General features: G+C 44.8%; 1 non-coding gene across 1 annotated transcript; it reads left to right on the forward strand.

Moving 5' to 3' along the window:
• Positions 1-2,837: 2,837 nt before the first annotated feature.
• On the forward strand, positions 2,838-2,911 carry Trnat-ugu (transfer RNA threonine (anticodon UGU)). The gene has a single exon. It is a non-coding gene; the product is annotated as a tRNA-Thr (tRNA).
• Positions 2,912-7,509: the final 4,598 nt, after the last annotated feature.

The following is a 7,509-nucleotide window of genomic DNA, read 5'->3' on the forward strand; positions in this document are numbered from 1 at the left end:
CAGCAGCGAATTCAGCGCCTGTCTCGTCAACACAACGTCAAAACAAACGGTAATATGCACAGAATCAGCTACAGTGAGGAATATTAGACTATCAGATCATATTTCAAAAATATCGCAAGTCACTTCCTCTACCCGTTGCTGCTCTTGTAATATGACCTGTCAGTGAGCAATTTAACAATCTATAGCGACGAAATACTTTAAAAAACTACGGGATATACTGCAACACGGAGCATCCTCTCCTTCACCGTGATAATTACAGAGCACACATGTGCAACAATGCGATGCCTCGGGTTCACTGTCATCGATCATCCTCCATACAGTCCCGACTTGGCCCCATCCGATTTTGATCTGTTTCCAAAGCTAAAAGAACACCTTCGAGCACTTCACTTTCATAGTGGTGAAGCAGTACAAGCAGAGGTGAGGTTGTGGCTCAGTCAAAGAAGTGAAACATTCTACATTGACGGTATTAACAAACCTCTTTGGGAGAAGTGTGTTGGTAGCCGGGGTGATTATATTGAGAAATAAATATGTAGACATGATGAATAAAGACGCAGAATGTTGAAACTTGTTTTATTTAAAAATCTTTTCGAGTTTTCACGTAAAAAAATTCTGAGACTTTGTTTTTAGGACGTCCTCGTAAAAAAGGCTACCGCGGACAGTTGGATCCTAAAGATTAAATCACAAGAGAGATACAGCAGCAATGGCGGACCGCAGAGTAAAAGTGGAATACATTTGACTGTGAATACCAGTGTGCTTCCGTCTACGTATTTTTAGTAAGTGTGTTACTTGCAAAAAGTCAATAAACAAAGTAAAACGATCTGTACCCTTATCTATACCAAGCAACATTTTTCCACTTAAAAACTGAACAGCTGTAACAATCATGAAGTAAACAGACACATTTTCGTATCAGGCAACACAGCTAAATTTTCGTACCAACGAACTGTGTTGTCTCTGTTAACCGTCCCATACCAATGTCCGAAAACTCCAAAATAAAACGTGGTGGAATGCAGGATTTACAATGTTAAATGTATTAGAAATTTCCCGATTGGATTCTCTTACTTTTTTTGAAGATACCAACATTTTATTCCGACCTGTGGTCATCTTTAGATGGATCTTTGCTGTGATGTATGACACGAGCAAGTCATTGTTCATTCATGGATGAAGTGGAATTTCATTGCAGTGTACATTTGCGCGCTGGTATCGTACCAATTTATTTGGAGATCTGAGGTTTTTCATTGATTTCGCCATCGCCACGATCACTTTACTGTGGAACAACTCTTCAATTTTCCTTACGCATTGGAAATCAGACACCATTTCCTTTTCCTTTCGCCTGACGCCTTCCTGAGAGACAATCTCCACTTCTTCCAAATTAATAATATAAGTGTAGACCAGATGAAGACAGAATTCGAAGAAATAGTATCGGCAGCAATTGAGTGATTTATACCAAATAAATTAACAAACGACGGAGCTTATCCTCCTTGGTACACAAAACGGATCATAACACTGTTGCAGAAACAACGAAACAAACATGTCACATTTAAACAGACGCAAACTCCCCAAAATTGGTAATCTTTTACAGAAGCTCGAAATTTAGCAAGTACTTCAAAGCGAGATGCTTCTAATAGTTTCCACAACGAAACTTTGTCTCGAAACCTGGCGAAAATCCAAAGAGATTCTGGTAATATATGAAGTGTGTTAGTGGCTAAAACAATTAATGCCTTCTCTGCGAGATAGCAATACTATCAAAGACAGCGCTACCAAAGTAGAGTTACTAAACACAGCCTTCCGAAATGCCTTCACAAAAGAAGACAAAGTAAATATTCCAGAATTCGAATCAAGAACAGTTGCCGGCATGAGTAACGTAGAAGTAAATATCCTCGGAGTAGTGAAGCAACTTAAATCACATAATAAAACAAAGTTTTATGGTCCAGACCGTATGCCAGTTATGTTCCTTTCAGAGTATGCTGATGCAATAGCTCCGTACTTAACAATGATATAAAACTGTTCGCTCGACGAAAGATCCGCACCCAAGGACTGAAAAGTTGCACAGGTCACACCAACATTCAAGAAACGCGGTAGGAGTAATCCACTAAATTACAGGCCCGCACCATTGACGTCGATCTGAAGCAGGACTTTGGAACATATATTGAGTTAGAATATTATGAATTACCTCGAAGAAAACAGTATACTGATAAACAGCCAAACATTTAGAAAACATCATTCTTGTGAAACACAACTAGCTCTTTATTCGAATGAAGTGTTGAGTGCTATTGACAATGGATTTCAGATCGATTCCGTATTTCTGGATTTCCGGAAGGCTTTTGACACTGTACCACACTAGCGGCTTGTAGTGAAATTGCGTGCTTATGAAATATCGTCTCAGTTATGTGACTGGATTTGTGATTCACGGTCAGAGAGGTCACAGTTCGTAGTAACTGAAGGAAAATCATCGCGTAAAAGAGAAGTGATTACTGGTGTTTCCCAAGGTAGTCTTATAGGCCCTTTGCTGTTCCTTATCTACACAAACGAATTGGGAGACTATCTGAGTAACCGTCTTAGATAGTTTGCAGACGACGCTGTCGTTTATCGGCTAGTAAAGTGATGACTAACTGACAACCTAAGCTGCCGACAGGTGTTGTTGATATACCTCGATGTGGACAGCTGAAAATTGTGCCCCGACCGGGACTCGAAACCGGGATCTCCTGCTTACATGGCAGACGCTCTATCCATCTGAGATACATCTGCAATACATAAGTAGAATTGTGGACAGTTGGGAATGTGAGTCTCACGGGAAGCGTGCAAGGGATAAGTCCCTGCAGTCGCGCTATTCATCTGTGTCCTCGGTGGCTCAGATGGATAGAGCGCCTGCCATGTAAGCAGGAGATCCCGGGTTCGAGTCCCGGTCGGGGCACACATTTTCAGCTGTCCACATCGAGGTATATCAACAACACCTGTCGGCAGCTTAGGTTGTCAGTCATCATTTATTCCAGGAAAAAGCTGCACGGTCATCAACAGTAACTGTTCTTTCGAGAACAAGTTACTGTCTTCGTATATATGGCTAGTAAAGTCATCAGAAGATCAAAACAAATTGCAAAATGATTCAGGAAAGATATCCGAATGGTGCGGAAATTGGCGGTTGACCTTAAATGTCATCCACATGAGTGCTAAAAGGAATTCCTTAAACATCGGTTACACGATAAATCAGTGAAATCTAAAGGCAGCAAATTCAACTAAATACCTAGTATTTACAATTATGGACAACTTAAATTGGAAGGAACACACAGAAAATGTTGTGGGAATGGCTAACAAAAGACTGCATTTTATCGGCAGAACACTTAGAAAATGTAACAGATCTACTAAGGAGACTACCTACACCTCGCTTGTCCGTCCTGTTTTAGAATACTACTGCGCGGTGTGGGATCCTTACCAGATAGGACTGACGGAGAACATCGAAAAAGTTCAAAGAAAGGCAGCACGTTTTGTATTATCGCGAAATATGGGAGACAGTTTCACAGAAATGATACGGGAATTGGGCTGTAAATCATTAGAAGGAAGGCGTTTTTCGTTCCTGCGGAATCTTCTCACGTAATTCCAATCAACAAGTTTCTGCAACGAATGGGAAAATATTTTGTTGGCGCCTACCTGCATGGGGAGAAACGATCACCACGATAAAATAAGGGAAATCAGAGCTCGAACGGAAAGATACAGTTGTTCTTTCCGCGCGCTATATATGATTGGAATAATAGAGAATGTTGAAGGTGTTCGATGAACCCTCTGCCACGCAATTTGATTTGCAGAGAATCCATGTAGATGTAGATGTCTCTTCTCTTTGTAGGTAATTTATTGCTCCCATCTTCATCCTTTGTCGCCTACAAGTGCAGGCTGTCGCAGTACCGGCTTATGGTTGGATGGCTATGTTGGCCAACAAGGATTGCACTTGAAACGTTGAGGTGCAGTGGGGCAGTGACGCATTGTTCTTGCTGGTCTTGTTCTGCAATAAGACGTGGTTCCAGGTACCAGACGAATTTTCCTGAGGCGGAATGATACTCACATAGACTTTATTCATGTATTATCGCAGCAGCTGAATTAGTGAACGACTCTCCTTGCTTCTGGAAAATCCAAGATACTTCATGGTAAGTGGCTGCTCAGTTTGTCGTGGTTATCATGTTCAGTATTTTTATTGGAGCCAGCGTTATTGTATACTGTTCCACACAAGAACAAAGTTATTACTTTGCTCATTGTTTGTAATACCGTCTGTTCATGATACAGTTCGAATAAAATATCTTTGTGACTGACAGGTTGCAATGACAGGGGCAGTGCAGCCGCCTGCTATCGATAGCAGCTCTGTCTGTGCTGTAAAATAGGCAACCCAGGGAACACTTGACACTTGGAAAAGAACTGCATTTCGCTGGCGGCAGCCCGCTATCACGCAACTCGCTGGAACCTCAAACACAGATTTGTGTTGCTGTTGTGGTCTTCAGTCCTGAGACTGGTTTGATGCAGCTCTCCATGCTACTCTATCCTGTGCAAGCTTCTTCATCTTCCAGTACCTACTGCAACCTACATCCTTCTGAATCTGCTTAGTGTATTCATCTCTTGGTCTCCCTCTACGATTTTTACCCTCCACGCTGCCCTCCAATGCTAAATTTGTGATCCCTTGATGCCTCAAAACATGTCCTACCAACCGATCCCTTCTTCTAGTCAAGTTGTGCCACAAACTTCTCTTCTCCCCAATCCTATTCAATACCTCCTCATTAGTTACGTGATCTACCCACCTTATCTTCAGCATTCTTCTGTAGCACCACATTTCGAAAGCTTCTATTCTCTTCTTGTCCAAACTATTTATCGTCCATGTTTCACTTCCATACATGGCTACACTCCATACAAATACTTTCAGAAACGACTTCCTGACACTTAAATCTATACTCGATGTTAACAAATTTCTCTTCTTCAGAAACGCTTTCCTTGCCATTGCCAGTCTACATTTTATAGCCTCTCTACTTCGACCATCATCAGTTATCTTACTCCCTAAATAGCAAAACTTCTTTACTACTTTAAGTGTCTCATTTCCTAATTTAATTCCCTCAGCATCACCCTATTTAATTTGACTACATTCCATTATCCTCGTTTTACTTTTGTTGATGTTCATCTTATATCCTCCTTTCAAGACACTGTCCATTCCGTTCAACTGCTCTTCCAAGTCCTTTGCTGTCTCTGACAGAATTACAATGTCATCGGCGAACCTCAAAGTTTTTACTTCTTCTCCATGAATTTTAATACCTACTCCGAATTTTTCTTTTGTTTCCTTTACTGCTTGCTCAATATACAGATTGAATAACATCGGGGAGAGGCTACAACCCTGTCTCACTCCTTTCCCAACCACTGCTTCCCTTTCATGCCCCTCGACTCTTATAACTGCCACCTGGTTTCTGTACAAATTGTAAATAGCCTTTCGCTCCCTGTATTTTACCCCTGCCACCTTCAGAATTTGAAAGAGAGTATTCCAGTTAACATTGTCAAAAGCTTTCTCTAAGTCTACAAATGCTAGAAACATAGGTTTGCCTTTTCTTAATCTTTCTTCTAAGATAAGTCGTAAGGTTAGTATTGCCTCACGTATTCCAACATCTCTACGGAATCCAAACTGATCTTCCCCGAGGTCCGCTTCTACCAGTTTTTCCATTCGTCTGTAAAGAATTTGCGTTAGTATTTTGCAGCCATGACAGATTTAATTTAATGGAAATGTTGTGTTTTTTACAACCCCTCCCCTCTTAATGCGACGTGCCGCGGCGGCTGGTTGTGACATAAACGTGACGGCTGTAGTTGGAGGTGTGAGACATCAGGTACGCTTCGCAGTTTTTCTGTACAGGGCGTCCAAGAAATGTTGCGACAGACTTCGAGGGTCTATAGAGGGTGTCTTGAGAAACACATCGATGGCTGGAATCCGTGTCCGGAAAGGTTATCAAACGACACGGCGGAGCGTCAAACTTACAGGCGCCGGCGCCTGCCATTAGGCCAGTTATGCGGCAGCAAACGTCACTTTGTACGCCGACGGACCGTAGGCGGGACATCTCGCAATGTTGTTTGTTATTCAGTGACTGTGATTGACTGCGACGATCGCCAGTGATGGAGCTAACTGCTGCATCTATTGCCTCGCTGGATCGGTTTGTGACACGAGTTCAAATGGCTCTGAGCACTATGGGACTTAACATCTGTTGTCATCAGTCCCCTAGAACTTAGAACTACTTAAACCTAACTAACCTAAGGACATCACACACATCCATGCCCGAGGCAGGTTTCGAACCTGCGACCGTATCGGTCACGCGGTTCCAGACTGAAGCGCCTAGAACCGCACGGCCACACCGGCCGGCTGGCACGAGTTCTTTTATTTTTATTTTCACGTCTAGTCCCATAGGACAAAATACACTCCTGGAAATGGAAAAAAGAACACATTGACACCGGTGTGTCAGACCCAGCATACCTGCTCCGGACACTGCGAGTGGGCTGTACAAGCAATGATCACACGCACGGCACAGCGGACACACCAGGAACCGCGGTGTTGGCCGTCGAATGGCGCTAGCTGCGCAGCATTTGTGCACCGCCGCCGTCAGTGTCAGCCAGTTTTCCGTGGCATACGGAGCTCCATCGCAGTCTTTAACACTGGTAGCATGCCGCGACAGCGTGGACGTGAACCGTATGTGCAGTTGACGGACTTTGAGCGAGGCCGTATAGTGGGCATGCGGGAGGCCGGGTGGACGTACCGCCGAATTGCTCAACACGTGGGGCCCGCATCTCGTGGTCGTGCGGTAGCGTTCTCGCTTCCCACGCCCGGGTTCCCGGGTTCGATTCCCGGCGGGGTCAGGGATTTTCTCTGCCTCGTGATGGCTGGGTGTTGTGTGATGTCCTTAGGTTAGTTAGGTTTAAGTAGTTCTAAGTTCTAGGGGACTGATGACCATTGATGTTAAGTCCCATAGTGCTCAGAGCCTTAGAGCCTCAACACGTGGGGGCGTGAGGTCTCCACAGTACATCGATGTTGTCGCCAGTGGTCGGCGGAAGGTGCACGTGCCCGTCGACCTGGGACCGGACCGCAGCGACGCACGGATGCACGCCAAGACCGTAGGATCCTACGCAGTGCCGTAGGGGACCGCACCGCCACTTCCCAGCACATTAGGGACACTGTTGCTCCTGGGGTATCGGCGAGGACCATTTGCAACCGTCTCCATGAAGCTGGGCTACGGTCCCGCACACCGTTAGGCCGTCTTCCGCTCACGCCCCAACATCGTGCAGCCCGCCTCCAGTGGTGTCGCGACAGGTGTGAATGGAGGGACGAATGGAGACGTGTCGTCTTCAGCGATGAGAGTCGCTTCTGCCTTGGTGCCAATGATGGTCGTATGCGTGTTTGGCGCCGTGCAGGTGAGCGCCACAATCAGGACTGCATACGACCGAGGCACACAGGGCCAACACCCGGCATCATGGTGTGGGGAGCGATCTCCTACACTGGCCGTACACCAC

The sequence above is a fragment of the Schistocerca nitens genome, chromosome 4, assembly GCF_023898315.1.
Source record: "Schistocerca nitens isolate TAMUIC-IGC-003100 chromosome 4, iqSchNite1.1, whole genome shotgun sequence".
In the NCBI taxonomy this organism is placed as follows: Eukaryota; Metazoa; Arthropoda; class Insecta; order Orthoptera; family Acrididae; genus Schistocerca; species Schistocerca nitens.